We start from the raw sequence: 27,889 nt of genomic DNA, 5'->3' as shown, positions 1-27,889 counted from the left end.
GGACTCAATACAATGCCCATGATGGAAACATTGCCTTCGAGCAAAGCCCAAAGTCCAAACTATGGGCCCTTCGATAACCATGGGAACCTGAAATGTACTGGTCAAAACCAAGAACAGAAAAATCTTTCTGACATCATGGGCTCTCAGAAAATGGACTTCCATGTGCCTGGCCTCAGGACAGTCTGGCTGAAAAAAGGGACACAAAGTGCCTTTCTGTTTTTCAAGCTACAAAGGTTTTTGGTCACTTGGCCTACTATGAATACCATTTGAAAGACACATGTGTGCACACAATGCTTGACTGCCGAAACCCAGGATTGAACCAGTAACCTTTAGATCTCCAGACTAAAGCTCTCCCAACTGAGCTATTTCGGCTCCTACAGCTCCAATCAGATACATGTGAAAAACCTCATGGACATGTGTGCCTCCTTTCACACTGTGATAGTTGAAAGAGGACAAGCTTGGTGAGGTTGAAAAAGCTTTCACAAGGGAGGATTGCAATAGAGTTTGGAGTCAATACAATGCCCATGATTGAAACATTGCCTTCGAGCAAAGCCCAAAGTCCAAACGAGGGGCCCTTCAATGACCATGGGACCATGAAATGGTTTGGTCAAAACCAAGAGCAGTAAACTCTTTCTGACATCATGGGCTCCCCGAAAATGGACTTCAATGCGCCTGGCCTCAGGACAGTTTGGCTGAAAGTTGGACTCAAAGTGCCTTTCTGTTTTTCAAGCTTCAAAGGTTTTTGGTCACTTGGCCAACTGAGAATACAATTTGAAAGACACATGTGTGCACGCAATGCTTGGCTGCCGAAACCCAGGATTGAACCAGTAACCTTTAGATCTTCAGACCAAAGCTCTCCCAACTGAGCTATTTTGGCTCCTTCAGCTCCAATCAGATACATGTGAAATACCTCATGGACATGTGTGCCTCCTTTCACACTGTGATAGTTGAAAGAGGACAAGCTTGGTGAGGTTGAAAAAGCTTTCACAAGGGAGGATTGCAATAGACTTTGGACTCAATACCATGCCCATGATGGAAACAATGCCTTCAAGCAAAGCCCAAAGTCCAAACTAGGGGCCCTTCGATTACCATGGGAACCTGAAATGTACTGGTCAAAACCAAGAACAGTAAACTCTTTCTGACATCATGGGCCCTCAGAAAATGGACTTCAATGCGCCTGGCCTCAGGACAGTTTGGCTGGAATTTGGACTCAAAGTGCCTTTCTGTTGTTCAAGCTTCAAAGGTTTTTGGTCACTTGGCAAACTGAGATTACCATTTGAAAGACACATGTGTGCACGCAATGCTTGGTTGCCGAAACCCAGGATTGAACCAGTAACCTTTAGATCTTCAGACCAAAGCTCTCCCAACTGAGCTATTTCGGCTCCTTCAGCTCCAATCAGATACATGTGAAATACCTCATGGACATGTGTGCCTCCTTTCACACTGTGATAGTTGAAAGAGGACAAGCTTGGTGAGGTTGAAAAAGCTTTCACAAGGGAGGATTGCAATAGACTTTGGACTCAATACAATGCCCATGATGGAAACATTGCCTTCAAGCAAAGCCCAAAGTCCAAACGAGGGGCCCTTCAATGACCATGGGACCATGAAATGGACTGGTCAAAACCAAGAGCAGTAAACTCTTTCTGACATCATGGGCTCTCAGAAAATGGACTTCAATGTGCCTGGCCTCAGGACAGTTTGGCTGAAAACAGGACACAAAGTGCCTTTCTGTTTTTCAAGCTTCAAAGGTTTTTGGTCACTTGGCCAACTGAGAATACAATTTGAAAGACACATGTGTGCACGCAAAGCTTGGTTGCCGAAACCCAGGATTGAACCAGTAACCTTTAGATCTTCAGACTTAAGCTCTCCCAACTGAGCTATTTCAGCTCCTTCAGCTCCAATCAGATACATGTGAAATACCTCATGGACATGTGTGCCTCCTTTCACACTGTGATAGTTGAAAGAGGACAAGCTTGGTGAGGTTGAAAAAGCTTTCACAAGGGAGGATTGCAATAAAGTTTGGACTCAATACAATGCCCATGATGGAAACAATGCCTTCAAGCAAAGCCCAAAGTCCAAACTAGGGGCCCTTCAATGACCATGGAACCATGAAATGGACTGGTCAAAACCAAGAACAGAAAACTCTTTCTGACATCATGGGCTCTCAGAAAATGGACTTCAATGTTCCTGGCCTCAGGACAGTTTGGCTGGAATTTGGACTCAAAGTGCCTTTCTGTTGTTCAAGCTTCAAAGGTTTTTGGTCACTTGGCCAACTGAGAATACCATTTAAAAGACACATGTGTGCACGCAATGCTTGGTTGCCGAAACCCAGGATTGAACCAGTAACCTTTAGATCTTCAGACTTAAGCTCTCCCAACTGAGCTATTTCGGCTCCTTCAGCTCCAATCAGATACATGTGAAATACCTCATGGACATGTGTGCCTCCTTTCACACTGTGATAGTTGAAAGAGGACAAGCTTGGTGAGGTTGAAAAAGCTTTCACAAGGGAGGATTGCAATAAAGTTTGGACTCAATACAATGCCCATGATGGAAACAATGCCTTCAAGCAAAGCCCAAAGTCCAAACTAGGGGCCCTTCGATTACCATGGGAACCTGAAATGTACTGGTCAAAACCAAGAACAGAAAACTCTTTCTGACATCATGGGCTCTCAGAAAATGGACTTCAATGTGCCTGGCCTCAGGACAGTTGGGCTGGAAGTTGGACTCAAAGTGCCTTTCTGTTGTTCAAGCTTCAAAGGTTTTTGGTCACTTGGCCAAATGAGAATTAAATTTGAAAGACACATGTGTGCACGCAAAGCTTGGCTGCCAAAAGCCAGGATTGAACCAGTAACCTTTAGATCTTCAGACTAAAGCTCTCCCAACTGAGCTTTTTCGGCTCATTCGGCTCCAATCAGATACATGTGAAAAACCTCATGGACATGTGTGCCTCCTTTCACACTGTGATAGTTGAAAGAGGACAAGCTTGGTGAGGTTGAAAAAGCTTTCACAAGGGAGGATTGCAATAGAGTTTGGACTCAATACAATGCCCATGATGGAAACATTGCCTTCAAGCAAAGCCCAAAGTCCAAACTAGTGGCCCTTCTTTGACCATGGGAACCTGAAATGTACTGGTCAAAACCAAGAACAGAAAACTCTTTCTGACATCATGGGCTCCCTGAAAATGGACATCAATGTGCCTGGCCTCAGGACAGTTTGGCTGAAAGTTGGACTCAAAGTGCCTTTCTGTTTTTCAAGCTTCAAAGGTTTTTGGTCACTTGGCCTACTATGAATACCATTTGAAAGACACATGTGTGCACGCAATGCTTGGCTGCCGAAACCCAGGATTGAACCAGTAACCTTTAGATCTTCAGACTTAAGCTCTCCCAACTGAGCTATTTCGGCTCCTTCAGCTCCAATCAGATACATGTGAAATACCTCATGGACATGTGTGCCTCCTTTCACACTGTGATAGTTGAAAGAGGACAAGCTTGGTGAGGTTGAAAAAGCTTTCACAAGGGAGGATTGCAATAGACTTTGGACTCAATACAATGCCCATGATGGAAACAATGCCTTCATGCAAAGCCCAAAGTCCAAACTAGGGGCCCTTCGATGACCATGGGAACCTGAAATGTACTGGTCAAAACCAAGAACAGTAAACTCTTTCTGACATGATGGGCTCTCAGAAAATGGACTTCAATGCGCCTGGCCTCAGGACAGTTTGGCTGGAATTTGGACTCAAAGTGCCTTCCTGTTGTTCAAGCTTCAAAGGTTTTTGGTCACTTGGCAAACTGAGAATACAATTTGAAAGACACATGTGTGCACGCAAAGCTTGGTTGCCGAAACCCAGGATTGAACCAGTAACCTTTAGATCTTAAGACTTAAGCTCTCCCAACTGAGCTATTTCAGCTCCTTCAGCTCCAATCAGATACATGTGAAATACCTCATGGACATGTGTGCCTCCTTTCACACTGTGATAGTTGAAACAGGACAAGCTTGGTGAGGTTGAAAAAGCTTTCACAAGGGAGGATTGCAATAAAGTTTGGACTCAATACAATGCCCATGATGGAAACAATGCCTTCAAGCAAAGCCCAAAGTCCAAACTAGGGGCCCTTCGATTACCATGGGAACCTGAAATGTACTGGTCAAAACCAAGAACAGTAAACTCTTTCTGACATCATGGGCTCTCAGAAAATGGACTTCAATGCGCCTGGCCTCAGGACAGTTTGGCTGGAATTTGGACTCAAAGTGCCTTTCTGTTGTTCAAGCTTCAAAGGTTTTTGGTCACTTGGCAAACTGAGATTACCATTTGAAAGACACATGTGTGCACGCAATGCTTGGTTGCCGAAACCCAGGATTGAACCAGTAACCTTTAGATCTTCAGACTTAAGCTCTCCCAACTGAGCTATTTCGGCTCCTTCAGCTCCAATCAGATACATGTGAAATACCTCATGGACATGTGTGCCTCCTTTCACACTGTGATAGTTGAAAGAGGACAAGCTTGGTGAGGTTGAAAAAGCTTTCACAAGGGAGGATTGCAATAAAGTTTGGACTCAATACAATGCCCATAATGGAAACATTGCCTTCAAGCAAAGCCCAAAGTCCAACTTAGGGGCCCTTCGATTACCATGGGAACCTGAAATGTACTGGTCAAAACCAAGAACAGAAAACTCTTTCTGACATCATGGGCTCTCAGAAAATGGACTTCAATGTGCCAAGCCTCAGGACAGTTTGGCTGGAAGTTGGACTCAAAGTGCCTTTCTGTTTTTCAAGCTTCAAAGGTTTTTGGTCACTTGGCAAACTGAGATTACCATTTGAAAGACACATGTGTGCACGCAATGCTTGGTTGCCGAATCCCAGGATTGAACCAGTAACCTTTAGATCTTCAGACCAAAGCTCTCCCAACTGAACTATTTCGGCTCCTTCAGCTCCAATCAGATACATGTGAAAAACCTCATGGACATGTGTGCCTCCTTTCACACTGTGATAGTTGAAAGAGGACAAGCTTGGTGAGGTTGAAAAAGCTTTCACAAGGGAGGATTGCAATAAAGTTTGGACTCAATACAATGCCCATGATGGAAACATTGCCTTCAAGCAAAGCCCAAAGTCCAACTTAGGGGCCCTTCAATGACCATGGGAACCTGAAATGTACTGGTCAAAACCAAGAACAGAAAACTCTTTCTGACATCATGGGCTCTCAGAAAATGGACTTCAATGTGCCTGGCCTCAGGACAGTTTGGCTGAAAACAGGACACAAAGTGCCTTTCTGTTTTTCAAGCTTCAAAGGTTGTTGGTCACTTGGCCAACTGAGAATACAATTTGAAAGACACATGTGTGCACGCAATGCTTGGTTGCCGAAACCCAGGATTGAACCAGTAACCTTTAGATCTTCAGACTAAAGCTCTCCCAACTGAGCTATTTCAGCTCCTTCAGCTCCAATCAGATACATGTGAAATACCTCATGGACATGTGTGCCTCCTTTCACACTGTGATAGTTGAAAGAGGACAAGCTTGGTGAGGTTGAAAAAGCTTTCACAAGGGAGGATTGCAATAAAGTTTGGACTCAATACAATGCCCATGATGGAAACAATGCCTTCAAGCAAAGCCCAAAGTCCAAACTAGGGGCCCTTCAATGACCATGGGACCATGAAATGGACTGGTCAAAACCAAGAACAGAAAACTCTTTCTGACATCATGGGCTCTCAGAAAATGGACTTCAATGCGCCTGGCCTCAGGACAGTTTGGCTGGAATTTGGACTCAAAGTGCCTTTCTGTTGTTCAAGCTTCAAAGGTTTTTGGTCACTTGGCAAACTGAGATTACCATTTGAAAGACACATGTGTGCACGCAATGCTTGGTTGCCGAATCCCAGGATTGAACCAGTAACCTTTAGATCTTCAGACCAAAGATCTCCCAACTGAGCTATTTCGGCTCCTTCAGCTCCAATCAGATACATGTGAAATACCTCATGGACATGTGTGCCTCCTTTCACACTGTGATAGTTGAAAGAGGACAAGCTTGGTGAGGTTGAAAAAGCTTTCACAAGGGAGGATTGCAATAGACTTTGGACTCAATACAATGCCCATGATGGAAACATTGCCTTCAAGCAAAGCCCAAAGTCCAAACGAGGGGCCCTTCAATGACCATGGGACCATGAAATGGACTGGTCAAAACCAAGAACAGAAAACTCTTTCTGACATGATGGGCTCTTTGAAAATGGACTTCAATGTGCCTGGCCTCAGGACAGTTTGGCTGAAAACAGGACACAAAGTGCCTTTCTGTTTTTCAAGCTTCAAAGGTTTTTGGTCACTTGGCCAACTGAGAATACAATTTGAAAGACACATGTGTGCACGCAAAGCTTGGTTGCCGAAACCCAGGATTGAACCAGTAACCTTTAGATCTTCAGACTTAAGCTCTCCCAACTGAGCTATTTCAGCTCCTTCAGCTCCAATCAGATACATGTGAAATACCTCATGGACATGTGTGCCTCCTTTCACACTGTGATAGTTGAAAGAGGACAAGCTTGGTGAGGTTGAAAAAGCTTTCACAAGGGAGGATTGCAATAAAGTTTGGACTCAATACAATGCCCATGATGGAAACAATGCCTTCAAGCAAAGCCCAAAGTCCAAACTAGGGGCCCTTCAATGACCATGGAACCATGAAATGGACTGGTCAAAACCAAGAACAGAAAACTCTTTCTGACATCATGGGCTCTCAGAAAATGGACTTCAATGTGCCTGGCCTCAGGACAGTTTGGCTGGAATTTGGACTCAAAGTGCCTTTCTGTTGTTCAAGCTTCAAAGGTTTTTGGTCACTTGGCAAACTGAGATTACCATTTAAAAGACACATGTGTGCACGCAATGCTTGGTTGCCGAAACCCAGGATTGAACCAGTAACCTTTAGATCTTCAGACCAAAGCTCTCCCAACTGAGCTATTTCGGCTCCTTCAGCTCCAATCAGATACATGTGAAATACCTCATGGACATGTGTGCCTCCTTTCACACTGTGATAGTTGAAAGAGGACAAGCTTGGTGAGGTTGAAAAAGCTTTCACAAGGGAGGATTGCAATAGACTTTGGACTCAATACAATGCCCATCATGGAAACATTGCCTTCAAGCAAAGCCCAAAGTCCAAACGAGGGGCCCTTCAATGACCATGGGACCATGAAATGGACTGGTCAAAACCAAGAACAGAAAACTCTTTCTGACATGATGGGCTCTTTGAAAATGGACTTCAATGTGCCTGGCCTCAGGACAGTTTGGCTGAAAGTTGGACTCAAAGTGCCTTTCTGTTTTTCAAGCTTCAAAGGTTTTTGGTCACTTGGCCAACTGAGAATACAATTTGAAAGACACATGTGTGCACGCAAAGCTTGGTTGCCGAAACCCAGGATTGAACCAGTAACCTTTAGATCTTCAGACTTAAGCTCTCCCAACTGAGCTATTTCGGCTCCTTCAGCTCCAATCAGATACATGTGAAATACCTCATGGACATGTGTGCCTCCTTTCACACTGTGATAGTTGAAAGAGGACAAGCTTGGTGAGGTTGAAAAAGCTTTCACAAGGGAGGATTGCAATAAAGTTTGGACTCAATACAATGCCCATGATGGAAACATTGCCTTCAAGCAAAGCCCAAAGTCCAAACTAGGGGCCCTTAGATTACCATGGGAACCTGAAATGGTTTGGTCAAAACCAAGAACAGTAAACTCTTTCTGACATCATGGGCTCTCAGAAAATGGACTTCAATGCGCCTGGCCTCAGGACAGTCTGGCTGAAAAAAGGGACTCAAAGTGCCTTTCTGTTGTTCAAGCTTCAAAGGTTTTTGGTCACTTGGCCTACTATGAATAACATTTGAAAGACACATGTGTGCACGCAATGCTTGGTTGCCGAAACCCAGGATTGAACCAGTAACCTTTAGATCTTCAGACTTAAGCTCTCCCAACTGAGCTATTTCGGCTCCTTCAGCTCCAATCAGATACATGTGAAATACCTCATGGACATGTGTGCCTCCTTTCACATCGTGATAGTTGAAAGAGGACAAGCTTGGTAAGGTTGAAAAAGCTTTCACAAGGGAGGATTGCAATAGACTTTGGACTCAATACAATGCCCATGATGGAAACATTGCCTTCGAGCAAAGCCCAAAGTCCAAACTATGGGCCCTTCGATAACCATGGGAACCTGAAATGTACTGGTCAAAACCAAGAACAGAAAAATCTTTCTGACATCATGGGCTCTCAGAAAATGGACTTCCATGTGCCTGGCCTCAGGACAGTCTGGCTGAAAAAAGGGACACAAAGTGCCTTTCTGTTGTTCAAGCTTCAAAGGTTTTTGGTCACTTGGCCTACTATGAATACCATTTGAAAGACACATGTGTGCACACAATGCTTGACTGCCAAAACCCAGGATTGAACCAGTAACCTTTAGATCTTCAGACTTAAGCTCTCCCAACTGAGCTATTTCGGCTCCTTCAGCTCCAATCAGATACATGTGAAATACCTCATGGACATGTGTGCCTCCTTTCACACTGTGATAGTTGAAAGAGGACAAGCTTGGTGAGGTTGAAAAAGCTTTCACAAGGGAGGATTGCAATAAAGTTTGGACTCAATACAATGCCCATGATTGAAAGATTGCCTTCGAGCAAAGCCCAAAGTCCAAACGAGGGGCCCTTCAATGACCATGGGACCATGAAATGGTTTGGTCAAAACCAAGAACAGTAAACTCTTTCTGACATCATGGGCTCCCCGAAAATGGACTTCAATGCGCCTGGCCTCAGGACAGTTTGGCTGAAAGTTGGACTCAAAGTGCCTTTCTGTTTTTCAAGCTTCAAAGGTTTTTGGTCACTTGGCCTACTATGAATACCATTTGAAAGACACATGTGTGCACGCAATGCTTGGCTGCCGAAACCCAGGATTGAACCAGTAACCTTTAGATCTTCAGACTTAAGCTCTCCCAACTGAGCTATTTCGGCTCCTTCAGCTCCAATCAGATACATGTGAAAAACCTCATGGACATGTGTGCCTCCTTTCACACTGTGATAGTTGAAAGAGGACAAGCTTGGTGAGGTTGAAAAAGCTTTCACAAGGGAGGATTGCAATAGACTGTGGACTCAATACAATGCCCATGATGGAAACATTGCCTTCAAGCAAAGCCCAAAGTCCAAACGAGGGGCCCTTCAATGACCATGGGACCATGAAATGGTTTGGTCAAAACCAAGAACAGTAAACTCTTTCTGACATCATGGGCTCACCGAAAATGGACTTCAATGCGCCTGGCCTCAGGACAGTTTGGCTGAAAGTTGGACTCAAAGTGCCTTTCTGTTGTTCAAGCTTCAAAGGTTTTTGGTCACTTGGCCTACTATGAATACCATTTGAAAGACACATGTGTGCACGCAATGCTTGGCTGCCGAAACCCAGGATTGAACCAGTAACCTTTAGATCTTCAGACTTAAGCTCTCCCAACTGAGCTATTTCGGCTCCTTCAGCTCCAATCAGATACATGTGAAAAACCTCATGGACATGTGTGCCTCCTTTCACACTGTGATAGTTGAAAGAGGACAAGCTTGGTGAGGTTGAAAAAGCTTTCACAAGGGAGGATTGCAATAAAGTTTGGACTCAATACAATGCCCATGATGGAAACATTGCCTTCAAGCAAAGCCCAAAGTCCAAACGAGGGGCCCTTCAATGACCATGGGACCATGAAATGGACTGGTCAAAACCAAGAACAGAAAACTCTTTCTGACATCATGGGCTCTCAGAAAATGGACTTCAATGCGCCTGGCCTCAGGACAGTTTGGCTGGAATTTGGACTCAAAGTGCCTTTCTGTTTTTCAAGCTTCAAAGGTTTTTGGTCACTTGGCCAACTGAGAATACAATTTGAAAGACACATGTGTGCACGCAAAGCTTGGCTGCTGAAACCCAGGATTGAACCAGTAACCTTTAGATCTTCAGACCAAAGCTCTCCCAACTGAGCTATTTCGGCTCCTTTGGCTCCAATCAGATACATGTGAAAAATCTCATGGACATGTGTGCCTCCTTTCACACTGTGATAGTTGAAAGAGGACAAGCTTGGTGAGGTTGAAAAAGCTTTCACAAGGGAGGATTGCAATAGAGTTTGGACTCAATACAATGCCCATGATGGAAACATTGCCTTCAAGCAAAGCCCAAAGTCCAGACGAGGGGCCCTTCAATGACCATGGGAACCTGAAATGTACTGGTCAAAACCAAGAACAGTAAACTCTTTCTGACATCATGGGCTCTCAGAAAATGGACTTCCATGTGCCTGGCCTCAGGACAGTCTGGCTGAAAAAAGGGACACAAAGTGCCTTTCTGTTGTTCAAGCTTCAAAGGTTTTTGGTCACTTGGCCTACTATGAATACCATTTGAAAGACATATGTGTGCACGCAATGCTTGGCTGCCGAAACCCAGGTTTGAACCAGTAACCTTTAGATCTTCAGACTTAAGCTCTCCCAACTGAGCTATTTCAGCTCCTTCAGCTCCAATCAGATACATGTGAAATACCTCATGGACATGTGTGCCTCCTTTCACACTGTGATAGTTGAAACAGGACAAGCTTGGTGAGGTTGAAAAAGCTTTCACAAGGGAGGATTGCAATAGAATTTGGACTCAATACAATGCCCATGATGGAAACATTGCCTTCAAGCAAAGCCCAAAGTCCAAACGAGGGGCCCTTCAATGACCATGGGACCATGAAATGGACTGGTCAAAACCAAGAACAGAAAACTCTTTCTGACATGATGGGCTCTCAGAAAATGGACTTCAATGTGCCTGGCCTCAGGACAGTTTGGCTGAAAACCGGACACAAAGTGCCTTTCTGTTTTTCAAGCTTCAAAGGTTGTTGGTCACTTGGCCAACTGAGAATACAATTTGAAAGACACATGTGTGCACGCAAAGCTTGGTTGCTGAAACCCAGGATTGAACCAGTAACCTTTAGATCTTCAGACTAAAGCTCTCCCAACTGAGCTATTTCAGCTCCTTCAGCTCCAATCAGAAACATGTGAAATACCTCATGGACATGTGTGCCTCCTTTCACACTGTGATAGTTGAAAGAGGACAAGCTTGGTGAGGTTGAAAAAGCTTTCACAAGGGAGGATTGCAATAAAGTTTGGACTCAATACAATGCCCATGATGGAAACATTGCCTTCAAGCAAAGCCCAAAGTCCAACTTAGGGGCCCTTCAATGACCATGGGAACCTGAAATGTACTGGTCAAAACCAAGAACAGAAAACTCTTTCTGACATCATGGGCTCTCAGAAAATGGACTTCAATGTGCCTGGCCTCAGGACAGTTTGGCTGGAATTTGGACTCAAAGTGCCTTTCTGTTGTTCAAGCTTCAAAGGTTTTTGGTCACTTGGCAAACTGAGATTACCATTTGAAAGACACATGTGTGCACGCAATGCTTGGTTGCCGAAACCCAGGATTGAACCAGTAACCTTTAGATCTTCAGACCAAAGCTCTCCCAACTGAGCTATTTTGGCTCCTTCAGCTCCAATCAGATACATGTGAAAAATCTCATGGACATGTGTGCCTCCTTTCACACTGTGATAGTTGAAAAAGGACAAGCTTGGTGAGGTTGAAAAAGCTTTCACAAGGGAGGATTGCAATAGAGTTTGGACTCAATACAATGCCCATGATGGAAACATTGCCTTCAAGCAAAGCCCAAAGTCCAAACTAGGGGCCCTTCGATTACCATGGGAACCTGAAATGTACTGGTCAAAACCAAGAACAGTAAACTCTTTCTGACATCATGGGCTCTCAGAAAATGGACTTCCATGTGCCTGGCCTCAGGACAGTCTGGCTGAAAAAAGGGACACAAAGTGCCTTTCTGTTGTTCAAGCTTCAAAGGTTTTTGGTCACTTGGCCTACTATGAATACCATTTGAAAGACACATGTGTGCACGCAATGCTTGGCTGCCGAAACCCAGGATTGAACCAGTAACCTTTAGATCTTCAGACTTAAGCTCTCCCAACTGAGCTATTTCAGCTCCTTCAGCTCCAATCAGATACATGTGAAATACCTCATGGACATGTGTGCCTCCTTTCACACTGTGATAGTTGAAACAGGACAAGCTTGGTGAGGTTGAAAAAGCTTTCACAAGGGAGGATTGCAATAAAGTTTGGACTCAATACAATGCCCATGATGGAAACAATGCCTTCAAGCAAAGCCCAAAGTCCAAACTAGGGGCCCTTCGATTACCATGGGAACCTGAAATGTACTGGTCAAAACCAAGAACAGTAAACTCTTTCTGACATCATGGGCTCTCAGAAAATGGACTCCAATGCGCCTGGCCTCAGGACAGTTTGGCTGGAATTTGGACTCAAAGTGCCTTTCTGTTGTTCAAGCTTCAAAGGTTTTTGGTCACTTGGCAAACTGAGATTACCATTTGAAAGACACATGTGTGCACGCAATGCTTGGTTGCCGAAACCCAGGATTGAACCAGTAACCTTTAGATCTTCAGACCAAAGCTCTCCCAACTGAGCTATTTCGGCTCCTTCAGCTCCAATCAGATACATGTGAAATACCTCATGGACATGTGTGCCTCCTTTCACACTGTGATAGTTGAAAGAGGACAAGCTTGGTGAGGTTGAAAAAGCTTTCACAAGGGAGGATTGCAATAGAATTTGGACTCAATACAATTCCCATGATGGAAACATTGCCTTCAAGCAAAGCCCAAAGTCCAACTTAGGGGCCCTTCAATGACCATGGGACCATGAAATGGACTGGTCAAAACCAAGAACAGAAAACTCTTTCTGACATGATGGGCTCTCAGAAAATGGACTTCAATGTGCCTGGCCTCAGGACAGTTTGGCTGAAAACAGGACACAAAGTGCCTTTCTGTTTTTCAAGCTTCAAAGGTTGTTGGTCACTTGGCCAACTGAGAATACAATTTGAAAGACACATGTGTGCACGCAAAGCTTGGTTGCTGAAACCCAGGATTGAACCAGTAACCTTTAGATCTTCAGACTAAAGCTCTCCCAACTGAGCTATTTCAGCTCCTTCAGCTCCAATCAGATACATGTGAAATACCTCATGGACATGTGTGCCTCCTTTCACACTGTGATAGTTGAAAGAGGACAAGCTTGGTGAGGTTGAAAAAGCTTTCACAAGGGAGGATTGCAATAAAGTTTGGACTCAATACAATGCCCATGATGGAAACAATGCCTTCAAGCAAAGCCCAAAGTCCAAACTAGGGGCCCTTTGATTACCATGGGAACCTGAAATGTACTGGTCAAAACCAAGAACAGAAAACTCTTTCTGACATCATGGGCTCTCAGAAAATGGACTTCAATGCGCCTGGCCTCAGGACAGTTTGGCTGGAATTTGGACTCAAAGTGCCTTTCTGTTGTTCAAGCTTCAAAGGTTTTTGGTCACTTGGCAAACTGAGATTACCATTTGAAAGACACATGTGTGCACGCAATGCTTGGTTGCCGAAACCCAGGATTGAACCAGTAACCTTTAGATCTTCAGACCAAAGCTCTCCCAACTGAGCTATTTCGGCTCCTTCAGCTCCAATCAGATACATGTGAAATACCTCATGGACATGTGTGCCTCCTTTCACACTGTGATAGTTGAAAGAGGACAAGCTTGGTGAGGTTGAAAAAGCTTTCACAAGGGAGGATTGCAATAGACTTTGGACTCAATACAATGCCCATGATGGAAACATTGCCTTCAAGCAAAGCCCAAAGTCCAACTTAGGGGCCCTTCAATGACTATGGGAACCTGAAATGTACTGGTCAAAACCAAGAACAGAAAACTCTTTCTGACATCATGGGCTCTCAGAAAATGGACTTCAATGCGCCTGGCCTCAGGACAGTTTGGCTGGAATTTGGACTCAAAGTGCCTTTCTGTTGTTCAAGCTTCAAAGGTTTTTGGTCACTTGGCAAACTGAGATTACCATTTGAAAGACACATGTGTGCACGCAATGCTTGGTTGCCGAAACCCAGGATTGAACCAGTAACCTTTAGATCTTCAGACCAAAGCTCTCCCAACTGAGCTATTTCGGCTCCTTCAGCTCAAATCAGATACATGTGAAATACCTCATGGACATGTGTGCCTCCTTTCACACTGTGATAGTTGAAAGAGGACAAGCTTGGTGAGGTTGAAAAAGCTTTCACAAGGGAGGATTGCAATAGAGTTTGGACTCAATACAATGCCCATGATGGAAACAATGCCTTCAAGCAAAGCCCAAAGTCCAAACGAGGGGCCCTTCAATGACCATGGGACCATGAAATGGACTGGTCAAAACCAAGAACAGAAAACTCTTTCTGACATCATGGGCTCTCAGAAAATGGACTTCAATGTGCCAAGCCTCAGGACAGTTGGGCTGGAAGTTGGACTCAAAGTGCCTTTCTGTTGTTCAAGCTTCAAAGGTTTTTGGTCACTTGGCGAAATGAGAATTAAATTTGAAAGACACATGTGTGCACGCAAAGCTTGGCTGCGGAAACCCAGGATTGAACCAGTAACCTTTAGATCTTCAGACTAAAGCTGTCCCAACTGAGCTATTTCGGCTCATTCGGCTCCAATCAGATACATGTGAAAAACCTCATGGACATGTGTGCCTCCTTTCACACTGTGATAGTTGAAAGAGGACAAGCTTGGTGAGGTTGAAAAAGCTTTCACAAGGGAGGATTGCAATAGAGTTTGGACTCAATACAATGCCCATGATGGAAACATTTCCTTCAAGCAAAGCCCAAAGTCCAAACTAGGGGCCCTTCTATGACCATGGGAACCTGAAATGTACTGGTCAAAACCAAGAACAGAAAACTCTTTCTGACATCATGGGCTCCCCGAAAATGGACATCAATGTGCCTGGCCTCAGGACAGTTTGGCTGAAAGTTGGACTCAAAGTGCCTTTCTGTTTTTCAAGCTTCAAAGGTTTTTGGTCACTTGGCCTACTATGAATACCATTTGAAAGACACATGTGTGCACGCAATGCTTGGCTGCCGAAACCCAGGATTGAACCAGTAACCTTTAGATCTTCAGACTTAAGCTCTCCCAACTGAGCTATTTCGGCTCCTTCAGCTCCAATCAGATACATGTGAAATACCTCATGGACATGTGTGCCTCCTTTCACACTGTGATAGTTGAAAGAGGACAAGCTTGGTGAGGTTGAAAAAGCTTTCACAAGGGAGGATTGCAATAAAGTTTGGACTCAATACAATGCCCATGATGGAAACAATGCCTTCAAGCAAAGCCCAAAGTCCAAACTAGGGGCCCTTCGATGACCATGGGAACCTGAAATGTACTGGTCAAAACCAAGAACAGAAAACTCTTACTGACATCATGGGCTCTCAGAAAATGGACTTCAATGCGCCTGGCCTCAGGACAGTTTGGCTGGAATTTGGACTCAAAGTGCCTTTCTGTTGTTCAAGCTTCAAAGGTTTTTGGTCACTTGGCAAACTGAGATTACCATTTGAAAGACACATGTGTGCACGCAATGCTGGGTTGCCGAATCCCAGGATTGAACCAGTAACCTTTAGATCTTCAGACTTAAGCTCTCCCAACTGAGCTATTTCGGCTCCTTCAGCTCCAATCAGATACATGTGAAAAACCTCATGGACATGTGTGCCTCCTTTCACACTGTGATAGTTGAAAGAGGACAAGCTTGGTGAGGTTGAAAAAGCTTTCACAAGGGAGGATTGCAATAGACTTTGGACTCAATACCATGCCCATGATGGAAACATTTCCTTCAAGCAAAGCCCAAAGTCCAAACTAGGGGCCCTTCGATTACCATGGGAACCTGAAATGTACTGGTCAAAACCAAGAACAGTAAACTCTTTCTGACATCATGGGCTCTCAGAAAATGGACTTCAATGTGCCTGGCCTCAGGACAGTTTGGCTGAAAGTTGGACTCAAAGTGCCTTTCTGTTTTTCAAGCTTCAAAGGTTTTTGGTCACTTGGCCTACTATGAATACCATTTGAAAGACACATGTGTGCACGCAATGCTTGGCTGCCGAAACCCAGGATTGAACCTGTAACCTTTAGATCTTCAGACTTAAGCTCTCCCAACTGAGCTATTTCGGCTCCTTCAGCTCCAATCAGATACATGTGAAATACCTCATGGACATGTGTGCCTCCTTTCACACTGTGATAGTTGAAAGAGGACAAGCTTGGTGAGGTTGAAAAAGCTTTCACAAGGGAGGATTGCAATAGACTGTGGACTCAATACAATGCCCATGATGGAAACATTGCCTTCAAGCAAAGCCCAAAGTCCAAACGAGGGGCCCTTCAATGACCATGGGACCATGAAATGGACTGGTCAAAACCAAGAACAGAAAACTCTTTCTGACATCATGGGCTCTCAGAAAATGGACTTCAATGTGCCTGGCCTCAGGACAGTTTGGGCTGGAAGTTGGACTCAAAGTGCCTTTCTGTTGTTCAAGCTTCAAAGGTTTTTGGTCACTTGGCCAAATGAGAATTAAATTTGAAAGAAACATGTGTGCACGCAAAGCTTGGCTGCCGAAACCCAGGATTGAACCAGTAACCTTTAGATCTTCAGACTAAAGCTCTCCCAACTGAGCTATTTCGGCTCCTTCAGCTCCAATCAGATACATGTGAAAAACCTCATGGACATGTGTGCCTCCTTTCACACTGTGATAGTTGAAAGAGGACAAGCTTGGTGAGGTTGAAAAAGCTTTCACAAGGGAGGATTGCAATAGAGTTTGGACTCAATACAATGCCCATGATGGAAACATTTCCTTCAAGCAAAGCCCAAAGTCCAAACTAGGGGCCCTTCTATGACCATAGGAACCTGAAATGTACTGGTCAAAACCAAGAACAGAAAACTCTTTCTGACATCATGGGCTCCCCGAAAATGGACATCAATGTGCCTGGCCTCAGGACAGTTTGGCTGAAAGTTGGACTCAAAGTGCCTTTCTGTTTTTCAAGCTTCAAAGGTTTTTGGTCACTTGGCCTACTATGAATACCATTTGAAAGACACATGTGTGCACGCAATGCTTGGCTGCCGAAACCCAGGATTGAACCAGTAACCTTTAGATCTTCAGACTTAAGCTCTCCCAACTGAGCTATTTCGGCTCCTTCAGCTCCAATCAGATACATGTGAAATACCTCATGGACATGTGTGCCTCCTTTCACACTGTGATAGTTGAAAGAGGACAAGCTTGGTGAGGTTGAAAAAGCTTTCACAAGGGAGGATTGCAATAAAGTTTGGACTCAATACAATGCCCATGATGGAAACAATGCCTTCAAGCAAAGCCCAAAGTCCAAACTAGGGGCCCTTCGATGACCATGGGAACCTGAAATGTACTGGTCAAAACCAAGAACAGTAAACTCTTTCTGACATCATGGGCTCTCAGAAAATGGACTTCAATGCGCCTGGCCTCAGGACAGTTTGGCTGGAATTTGGACTCAAAGTGCCTTTCTGTTGTTCAAGCTTCAAAGGTTTTTGGTCACTTGGCAAACTGAGATTACCATTTGAAAGACACATGTGTGCACGCAATGCTGGGTTGCCGAATCCCAGGATTGAACCAGTAACCTTTAGATCTTCAGACCAAAGCTCTCCCAACTGAGCTATTTCGGCTCCTTCAGCTCCAATCAGATACATGTGAAAAACCTCATGGACATGTGTGCCTCCTTTCACACTGTGATAGTTGAAAGAGGACAAGCTCAGTGAGGTTGAAAAAGCTTTCACAAGGGAGGATTGCAATAGACTTTGGACTCAATACAATGCCCATGATGGAAACATTGCCTTCAAGCAAAGCCCAAAGTCCAAACGAGGGGCCCTTTAATGACCATGGGACCATGAAATGGACTGGTCAAAACCAAGAACAGAAAACTCTTTCTGATATGATGGGCTCTCAGAAAATGGACTTCAATGTGCCTGGCCTCAGGACAGTTTGGCTGAAAACAGGACACAATGTGTCTTTCTGTTTTTCAAGCTTCAAAGGTTTTTGGTCACTTGGCCAACTGAGAATACAATTTGAAAGACACATGTGTGCACGCAAAGCTTGGTTGCCGAAACCCAGGACTGAACCAGTAACCTTTAGATCTTCAGACTAAAGCTCTCCCAACTGAGCTATTTCGGCTCCTTCAGCTTCAATCAGATACATGTGAAAAATCTCATGGACATGTGTGCCTCCTTTCACACTGTGATAGCTGAAAAAGCACAAGCTTGGTGAGGTTGAAAAAGCTTTCACAAGGGAGGATTGCAATAGAGTTTGGACTCAATACAATGCCCATGATGGAAACATTGCCTTCAAGCAAAGCCCAAAGTCCAAACAAGGGGCCCTTCAATGACCATGGGAACCTGAAATGTACTGGTCAAAACCAAGAACAGAAAAATCTTTCTGACATCATGGGCTCTCAGAAAATGGACTTCAATGTGCCTGGCCTCAGGACAGTTTGGCTGGAAGTTGGACTCACAGTGCCTTTCTGTTGTTCAAGCTTCAAAGGTTTTTGGTCACTTGGCCAACTGAGAATACAATTTGAAAGACACATGTGTGCACGCAATGCTTGGTTGACGAAACCCAGGATTGAACCAGTAACCTTTAGATCTTCAGACTAAAGCTCTCCCAACTGAGCTATTTCGGCTCCTTCAGCTCCAATCAGATACATGTGAAAAACCTCATGGACATGTGTGCCTCCTTTCACACTGTGATAGTTGAAAGAGGACAAGCTTGGTGAGGTTGAAAAAGCTTTCACAAGGGAGGATGGCAATAGACTTTGGACTCAATACAATGCCCATGATTGAAACATTGCCTTCGAGCAAAGCCCAAAGTCCAAACGAGGGGCCCTTCAATGACCATGGGACCATGAAAGGTACTGGTCAAAACCAAGAACAGAAAACTCTTTCTGACATCATGGGCTCTCAGAAAATGGACTTCAATGTGCCTGGCCTCAGGACAGTCTGGCTGAAAACAGGACTCAAAGTGCCTTTCTGTTTTTCAAGCTTCAAAGGTTTTTGGTCACTTGGCCAAATGAGAATTAAATTTGAAAGACACATGTGTGCACGCAAAGCTTGGCTGCCGAAACCCAGGATTGAACCAGTAACCTTTAGATTTTCAGACCAAAGCTCTCCCATCTGAGCTATTTCGGCTCCTTCAGCTCCAATCAGATACATGTGAAATACCTCATGGACATGTGTGCCTCCTTTCACACTGTGATCGTTGAAAGAGGACAAGCTTGGTGAGGTTGAAAAAGCTTTCACATGGGAGGATTGCAATAGACTTTGGACTCAATACAGTGCCCATGATGGAAACATTGCCTTCAAGCAAAGCCCAAAGTCCAAACTACGGGCCCTTCGATAACCATGGGAACCTGAAATGTACTGGTCAAAACCAAGAACAGAAAAATCTTTCTGACATCATGGGCTCTCAGAAAATGGACTTCCATGTGCCTGGCCTCAGGAGAGTCTGGCTGAAAAAAGGGACACAAAGCGCCTTTCTGTTTTTCAAGCTTCAAAGGTTTTTGGTCACTTGGCCTAGTATGAATACCATTTGAAAGACACATGTGTGCACGCAATGCTTGTCTGCCGAAACCCAGGTTCGAACCAGTAACCTTTAGATCTCCAGACTAAATCTCTCCCAACTGAGCTATTTCGGCTCCTTCAGCTCCAATCAGATACATGTGAAAAACCTCATGGACATGTGTGCCTCCTTTCACACTGTGATCGTTGAAAGAGGACAAGCTTGGTGAGGTTGAAAAAGCTTTCACATGGGAGGATTGCAATAGACTTTGGACTCAATACAATGCCCATGATGGAAACATTGCCTTCAAGCAAAGCCCAAAGTCCAAACAAGGGGCCCTTCAATGACCATGGGAACCTGAAATGTACTGGTCAAAACCAAGAACAGAAAACTCTTTCTGACATCATGGGCTCTCAGAAAATGGACTTGAATGTGCCAAGCCTCAGGACAGTTTGGCTGGAAGTTGGACTCACAGTGCCTTTCTGTTGTTCAAGCTTCAAAGGTTTTTGGTCATTTGGCCAACTGAGAATACAATTTGAAAGACACATGTGTGCACGCAATGCTTGGTTGCCGAAACCCAGGATTGAACCAGTAACCTTTAGATCTTCAGACCAACGCTCTCCCAACTGAGCTATTTTGGCTCCTTCAGCTCCAATCAGATACATGTGAAATACCTCATGGACATGTGTGCCTCCTTTCACATCGTGATAGTTGAAAGAGGACAAGCTTGGTGAGGTTGAAAAAGCTTTCACAAGGGAGGATTGCAATAGAGTTTGGACTCAATACAGTGCCCATGATGGAAACATTGCCTTCAAGCAAAGCCCAAAGTCCAAACTACGGGCCCTTCGATGACCATGGGACCATGAAATGTACTGGTCAAAACCAAGAACAGAAAAATCTTTCTGACATCATGGGCTCTCAGAAAATGGACTTCCATGTGCCTGGCCGCAGGACAGTCTGGCTGAAAAATGGGACACAAAGTGCCTTTCTGTTTTTCAAGCTTCAAAGGTTTTTGGTCACTTGGCCTAGTGTGAATACCATTTGAAAGACACATGTGTGCACGCAATGCTTGTCTGCCGAAACCCAGGATTGAACCAGTAACCTTTAGATCTTCAGACCAAAGCTGTCCCAACTGAGCTATTTCGGCTCCTTCAGCTCCAATCAGATACATGTGAAAAACCTCATGGACATGTGTGCCTCCTTTCACACTGCGATAGTTGAAAGAGGACAAGCTTGGTGAGGTTGAAAAAGCTTTGACAAGGGAGGATTGCAATAAAGTTTGGACTCAATACAATGCCCATGATGGAAACATTGCCTTCAAGCAAAGCCCAAAGTCCAAACGAGGGGCCCTTCAATGACCATGGGACCATGAAATGGACTGGTCAAAACATAGAACAGAAAACTCTTTCTGACATGATGGGCTCTCAGAAAATGGACTTCAATGTGCCTGGCCTCAGGACAGTTTGGCTGAAAACAGGACACAAAGTGCCTTTCTGTTTTTCAAGCTTCAAAGGTTGTTGGTCACTTGGCCAACTGAGAATACAATTTGAAAGACACATGTGTGCACGCAAAGCTTGGTTACTGAAACCCAGGATTGAACCAGTAACCTTTAGATCTTTAGACTAAAGCTCTCCCAACTGAGCTATTTCAGCTCCTTCAGCTCCAATCAGATACATGTGAAATACCTCATGGACATGTGTGCCTCCTTTCACACTGCGATAGTTGAAAGAGGACAAGCTTGGTGAGGTTGAAAAAGCTTTGACAAGGGAGGATTGCAATAAAGTTTGGACTCAATACAATGCCCATGATGGAAACATTGCCTTCAAGCAAAGCCCAAAGTCCAAACGAGGGGCCCTTCAATGACCATGGGACCATGAAATGGACTGGTCAAAACATAGAACAGAAAACTCTTTCTGACATGATGGGCTCTCAGAAAATGGACTTCAATGTGCCTGGCCTCAGGACAGTTTGGCTGAAAACAGGACACAAAGTGCCTTTCTGTTTTTCAAGCTTCAAAGGTTGTTGGTCACTTGGCCAACTGAGAATACAATTTGAAAGACACATGTGTGCACGCAAAGCTTGGTTACTGAAACCCAGGATTGAACCAGTAACCTTTAGATCTTTAGACTAAAGCTCTCCCAACTGAGCTATTTCAGCTCCTTCAGCTCCAATCAGATACATGTGAAATACCTCATGGACATGTGTGCCTCCTTTCACACTGTGATAGTTGAAAAAGGACAAGCTTGGTGAGGTTGAAAAAGCTTTCACAAGGGAGGATTGCAATAAAGTTTGGACTCAATACAATGCCCATGATGGAAACAATGCCTTCAAGCAAAGCCCAAAGTCCAAACTAGGGGCCCTTTGATTACCATGGGAACCTGAAATGTACTGGTCAAAACCAAGAACAGAAAACTCTTTCTGACATCATGGGCTCTCAGAAAATGGACTTCAATGTGCCTGGCCTCAGGACAGTTTGGCTGGAATTTGGACTCAAAGTGCCTTTCTGTTGTTCAAGCTTCAAAGGTTTTTGGTCACTTGGCAAACTGAGATTACCATTTGAAAGACACATGTGTGCACGCAATGCTTGGTTGCCGAAACCCAGGATTGAACCAGTAACCTTTAGATCTTCAGACCAAAGCTCTCCCAACTGAGCTATTTCGGCTCCTTCAGCTCCAATCAGATACATGTGAAATACCTCATGGACATGTGTGCCTCCTTTCACACTGTGATAGTTGAAAGAGGACAAGCTTGGTGAGGTTGAAAAAGCTTTCACAAGGGAGGATTGCAATAAAGTTTGGACTCAATACAATGCCCATGATGGAAACATTGCCTTCAAGCAAAGCCCAAAGTCCAAACGAGGGGCCCTTCAATGACCATGGGACCATGAAATGGACTGGTCAAAACCAAGAACAGAAAACTCTTTCTGACATCATGGGCTCTCAGAAAATGGACTTCAATGCGCCTGGCCTCAGGACAGTTTGGCTGAAAACAGGACACAAAGTGCCTTTCTGTTTTTCAAGCTTCAAAGGTTGTTGGTCACTTGGCCAACTGAGAATACAATTTGAAAGACACATGTGTGCACGCAAAGCTTGGTTACTGAAACCCAGGATTGAACCAGTAACCTTTAGATCTTTAGACTAAAGCTCTCCCAACTGAGCTATTTCAGCTCCTTCAGCTCCAATCAGATACATGTGAAATACCTCATGGACATGTGTGCCTCCTTTCACACTGTGATAGTTGAAAAAGGACAAGCTTGGTGAGGTTGAAAAAGCTTTCACAAGGGAGGATTGCAATAAAGTTTGGACTCAATACAATGCCCATGATGGAAACAATGCCTTCAAGCAAAGCCCAAAGTCCAAACTAGGGGCCCTTTGATTACCATGGGAACCTGAAATGTACTGGTCAAAACCAAGAACAGAAAACTCTTTCTGACATCATGGGCTCTCAGAAAATGGACTTCAATGTGCCTGGCCTCAGGACAGTTTGGCTGGAATTTGGACTCAAAGTGCCTTTCTGTTGTTCAAGCTTCAAAGGTTTTTGGTCACTTGGCAAACTGAGATTACCATTTGAAAGACACATGTGTGCACGCAATGCTTGGTTGCCGAAACCCAGGATTGAACCAGTAACCTTTAGATCTTCAGACCAAAGCTCTCCCAACTGAGCTATTTCGGCTCCTTCAGCTCCAATCAGATACATGTGAAATACCTCATGGACATGTGTGCCTCCTTTCACACTGTGATAGTTGAAAGAGGACAAGCTTGGTGAGGTTGAAAAAGCTTTCACAAGGGAGGATTGCAATAGACTTTGGACTCAATACAATGCCCATGATGGAAACATTGCCTTCAAGCAAAGCCCAAAGTCCAACTTAGGGGCCCTTCAATGACCATGGGAACCTGAAATGTACTGGTCACAACCAAGAACAGAAAACTCTTTCTGACATCATGGGCTCTCAGAAAATGGACTTCAATGTGCCAAGCCTCAGGACAGTTTGGCTGGAAGTTGGACTCACAGTGCCTTTCTGTTGTTCAAGCTTCAAAGGTTTTTGGTCACTTGGCCTACTATGAATACAATTTGAAAGACACATGTGTGCACGCAATGCTTGGTTGCCGAAACCCAGGATTGAACCAGTAACCTTTAGATCTTCAGACTAAAGCTCTCCCAACTGAGCTATTTCAGCTCATTTGGCTCCAATCAGATACATGTGAAAAACCTCATGGACATGTGTGCCTCCTTTCACACTGTGATAGTTGAAAGAGGACAAGCTTGGTGAGGTTGAAAAAGCTTTCACAAGGGAGGATTGCAATAGAGTTTGGACTCAATACAATGCCCATGATGGAAACATTTCCTTCAAGCAAAGCCCAAAGTCCAAACTAGGGGCCCTTCTATGACCATGGGAACCTGAAATGTACTGGTCAAAACCAAGAACAGAAAACTCTTTCTGACATCATGGGCTCCCCGAAAATGGACATCAATGTGCCTGGCCTCAGGACAGTTTGGCTGAAAGTTGGACTCAAAGTGCCTTTCTGTTTTTCAAGCTTCAAAGGTTTTTGGTCACTTGGCCTACTATGAATACCATTTGAAAGACACATGTGTGCACGCAATGCTTGGTTGCCGAAACCCAGGATTTAACCAGTAACCTTTAGATCTTCAGACTTAAGCTCTCCCAACTGAGCTATTTCGGCTCCTTCAGCTCCAATCAGATACATGTGAAATACCTCATGGACATGTGTGCCTCCTTTCACACTGTGATAGTTGAAAGAGGACAAGCTTGGTGAGGTTGAAAAAGCTTTCACAAGGGAGGATTGCAATAAAGTTTGGACTCAATACAATGCCCATGATGGAAACAATGCCTTCAAGCAAAGCCCAAAGTCCAAACTAGGGGCCCTTCGATTACCATGGGAACCTGAAATGTACTGGTCAAAACCAAGAACAGTAAACTCTTTCTGACATCATGGGCTCTCAGAAAATGGACTTCAATGCGCCTGGCCTCAGGACAGTTTGGCTGGAATTTGGACTCAAAGTGCCTTTCTGTTGTTCAAGCTTCAAAGGTTTTTGGTCACTTGGCAAACTGAGATTACCATTTGAAAGACACATGTGTGCACGCAATGCTGGGTTGCGGAATCCCAGGATTGAACCAGTAACCTTTAGATCTTCAGACCAACGCTCTCCCAACTGAGCTATTTCGGCTCCTTCAGCTCCAATCAGATACATGTGAAATACCTCATGGACATGTGTGCCTCCTTTCACACTGTGATAGTTGAAAGAGGACAAGCTTGGTGAGGTTGAAAAAGCTTTCACAAGGGAGGATTGCAATAGACTTTGGACTCAATACAATGCCCATGATGGAAACAATGCCTTCAAGCAAATCCCAAAGTCCAAACGAGGGGCCCTTCAATGACCATGGGACCATGAAATGGACTGGTCAAAACCAAGAACAGAAAACTCTTTCTGACATGATGGGCTCTCAGAAAATGGACTTCAATGTGCCTGGCCTCAGGACAGTTTGGCTGAAAACAGGACACAAAGTGTCTTTCTGTTTTTCAAGCTTCAAAGGTTTTTGGTCACTTGGCCAACTGAGAATACCATTTGAAAGACACATGTGTGCACGCAAAGCTTGGTTGCCGAAACCCAGGATTGAACCAGTAACCTTTAGATCTTCAGACTAACGCTCTCCCAACTGAGCTATTTCGGCTCCTTCAGCTTCAATCAGATACATGTGAAAAATCTCATGGACATGTGTGCCTCCTTTCACACTGTGATAGCTGAAAAAGCACAAGCTTGGTGAGGTTGAAAAAGCTTTCACAAGGGAGGATTGCAATTGAGTTTGGACTCAATACAATGCCCATGATGGAAACATTGCCTTCAAGCAAAGCCCAAAGTCCAAACTAGGGGCCCTTCGATTGCCATGGGAACCTGAAATGTACTGGTCACAACCAAGAACAGAAAACTCTTTCTGACATCATGGGCTCTCAGAAAATGGACTTCAATGTGCCAAGCCTCAGGACAGTTTGGCTGGAAGTTGGACTCAAAGTGCCTTTCTGTTGTTCAAGCTTCAAAGGTTTTTGGTCACTTGGCCAACTGAGAATACAATTTGAAAGACACATGTGTGCACGCAATGCTTGGTTGCCGAAACCCAGGATTGAACCAGTAACCTTTAGATCTTCAGACTAAAGCTCTCCCAACTGAGCTATTTCAGCTCATTTGGCTCCAATCAGATACATGTGAAAAACCTCATGGACATGTGTGCCTCCTTTCACACTGTGATAGTTGAAAGAGGACAAGCTTGGTGAGGTTGAAAAAGCTTTCACAAGGGAGGATTGCAATAGAGTTTGGACTCAATACAATGCCCATGATGGAAACATTTCCTTCAAGCAAAGCCCAAAGTCCAAACTAGGGGCCCTTCTATGACCATGGGATCCTGAAATGTACTGGTCAAAACCAAGAACAGAAAACTCTTTCTGACATCATGGGCTCCCCGAAAATGGACATCAATGTGCCTGGCCTCAGGACAGTTTGGCTGAAAGTTGGACTCAAAGTGCCTTTCTGTTTTTCAAGCTTCAAAGGTTTTTGGTCACTTGGCCTAGTATGAATACCATTTGAAAGACACATGTGTGCACGCAATGCTTGGCTGCCGAAACCCAGGTTTGAACCAGTAACCTTTAGATCTTCAGACTAAAGCTCTCCCAACTGAGCTATATCGGCTCCTTCAGCTCCAATCAGAAACATGTGAAAAACTTCATGGACATGTGTGCCTCCTTTCACACTGTGATAGTTGAAAGAGGACAAGCTTGGTGAGGTTGAAAAAGCTTTCACAAGGGAGGATTGCAATAGACTTTGGACTCAATACAATGCCCATGATTGAAACATTGCCTTCGAGCAAAGCCCAAAGTCCAAATGAGGGGCCCTTCGATGACCATGGGACCATGAAATGGTTTGGTCAACACCAAGACCAGAAAACTCTTTCTGACATCATGGGCTCTCAGAAAATGGACTTCCATGTGCCTGGCCTCTGGACAGTTTGGCTGGAAGTTGGACTCACAGTGCCTTTCTGTTGTTCAAGCTTCAAAGGTTTTTGGTCACTTGGCCAACTGAGAATACAATTTGAAAGACACATGTGTGCACGCAATGCTTGGTTGCCGAAACCCAGGATTGAACCAGTAACCTTTAGATCTTCAGACCAAAGCTCTCCCAACTGAGCTATTTCGGCTCCTTCAGCTCCAATCAGATACATGTGAAAAACCTCATGGATATGTGTGCCTCCTTTCACATCGTGATAGTTGAAAGAGGACAAGCTTGGTGGGGTTGAAAAAGCTTTCACAAGGGAGGATTGCAATAAAGTTTGGACTCAATACAGTGCCCATGATGGAAACATTGCCTTCAAGCAAAGCCCAAAGTCCAAACTATGGGCCCTTCGATAACCATGGGAACCTGAAATGTACTGGTCAAAACCAAGACCAGAAAACTCTTTCTGACATCATGGGCTCTCAGAAAATGGACTTCCATGTGCCTGGCCTCAGGACAGTCTGGCTGAAAAAAGGGTCACAAAGTGCCTTTCTGTTTTTCAAGCTTCAAAGGTTTTTGGTCACTTGGGCTACTATGAATACAATTTGAAAGACACATGTGTGCACGCAATGCTTGTCTGCCGAAACCCAGGTTTGAACCAGTAACCTTTAGATCTCCAGACTAAAGCTCTCCCAACTGAGCTATTTCGGCTCCTTCAGCTCCAATCAGATACATGTGAAAAACCTCATGGACATGTGTGCCTCCTTTCACACTGTGATAGTTGAAAGAGGACAAGCTAGGTGAGGTTGAAAAAGCTTTCACAAGGGAGGATTGCAATAAAGTTTGGACTCAATACAATGCCCATGATGGAAACAATGCCTTCAAGGAAAGCCCAAAGTCCAAACTAGGGGCCCTTCGATGACCATGGGAACCTGAAATGTACTGGTCAAAACCAAGAACAGTAAACTCTTTCTGACATCATGGGCTCTCAGAAAATGGACTTCAATGCGCCTGGCCTCAGGACAGTTTGGCTGGAAGTTGGACTCAAAGTGCCTTTCTGTTTTTCAAGCTTCAAAGGTTTTTGGTCACTTGGCAAACTGAGATAACCATTTGAAAGACACATGTGTGCACGCAATGCTTGGTTGCTGAAACCCAGGATTGAACCAGTAACCTTTAGATCTTCAGACCAAAGCTCTCCCAACTGAGCTATTTCGGCTCCTTCAGCTCCAATCAGATACATGTGAAATACCTCATGGACATGTGTGCCTCCTTTCACACTGTGATAGTTGAAAGAGGACAAGCTTGGTGAGGTTGAAAAAGCTTTCACAAGGGAGGATTGCAATAAAGTTTGGACTCAATACATTGCCCATGATGGAAACATTGCCTTCAAGCAAAGCCCAAAGTCCAAACTAGGGGCCCTTCAATGACCATGGGAACCTGAAATGTACTGGTCAA

The 27,889-nt window shown here is 44.4% G+C and overlaps 6 non-coding genes across 6 annotated transcripts; all 6 read right to left on the bottom strand.

Moving 5' to 3' along the window:
* Window positions 1–299: 299 nt before the first annotated feature.
* trnas-gga (transfer RNA serine (anticodon GGA)) lies at window positions 300–372 on the bottom strand. The gene has a single exon. It is a non-coding gene; the product is annotated as a tRNA-Ser (tRNA).
* Window positions 373–19,495: 19,123 nt separating this feature from the next.
* trnas-gga (transfer RNA serine (anticodon GGA)) lies at window positions 19,496–19,568 on the bottom strand. The gene has a single exon. It is a non-coding gene; the product is annotated as a tRNA-Ser (tRNA).
* A 1,443-nt stretch (window positions 19,569–21,011) lies between these two features.
* On the bottom strand, window positions 21,012–21,084 carry trnaf-aaa (transfer RNA phenylalanine (anticodon AAA)). Its single transcript has one exon. It is a non-coding gene; the product is annotated as a tRNA-Phe (tRNA).
* A 432-nt stretch (window positions 21,085–21,516) lies between these two features.
* Window positions 21,517–21,589, bottom strand: trnaf-aaa (transfer RNA phenylalanine (anticodon AAA)). The gene has a single exon. It is a non-coding gene; the product is annotated as a tRNA-Phe (tRNA).
* A 937-nt stretch (window positions 21,590–22,526) lies between these two features.
* trnaf-aaa (transfer RNA phenylalanine (anticodon AAA)) lies at window positions 22,527–22,599 on the bottom strand. Its single transcript has one exon. It is a non-coding gene; the product is annotated as a tRNA-Phe (tRNA).
* A 4,473-nt stretch (window positions 22,600–27,072) lies between these two features.
* trnas-gga (transfer RNA serine (anticodon GGA)) lies at window positions 27,073–27,145 on the bottom strand. The gene has a single exon. It is a non-coding gene; the product is annotated as a tRNA-Ser (tRNA).
* Window positions 27,146–27,889: the final 744 nt, after the last annotated feature.

The sequence above is a fragment of the Halichoeres trimaculatus genome, unplaced genomic scaffold, assembly GCF_033239565.1.
Source record: "Halichoeres trimaculatus isolate MK-OKI-2021-1 unplaced genomic scaffold, fHalTri1.1 fHalTri1_scaffold_16, whole genome shotgun sequence".
NCBI classification, from domain to species: domain Eukaryota; kingdom Metazoa; phylum Chordata; class Actinopteri; order Labriformes; family Labridae; genus Halichoeres; species Halichoeres trimaculatus.
The sequence above is the reverse complement of the archived record's forward strand: the minus strand, read 5'-3'. Positions and strand labels throughout refer to the sequence as shown.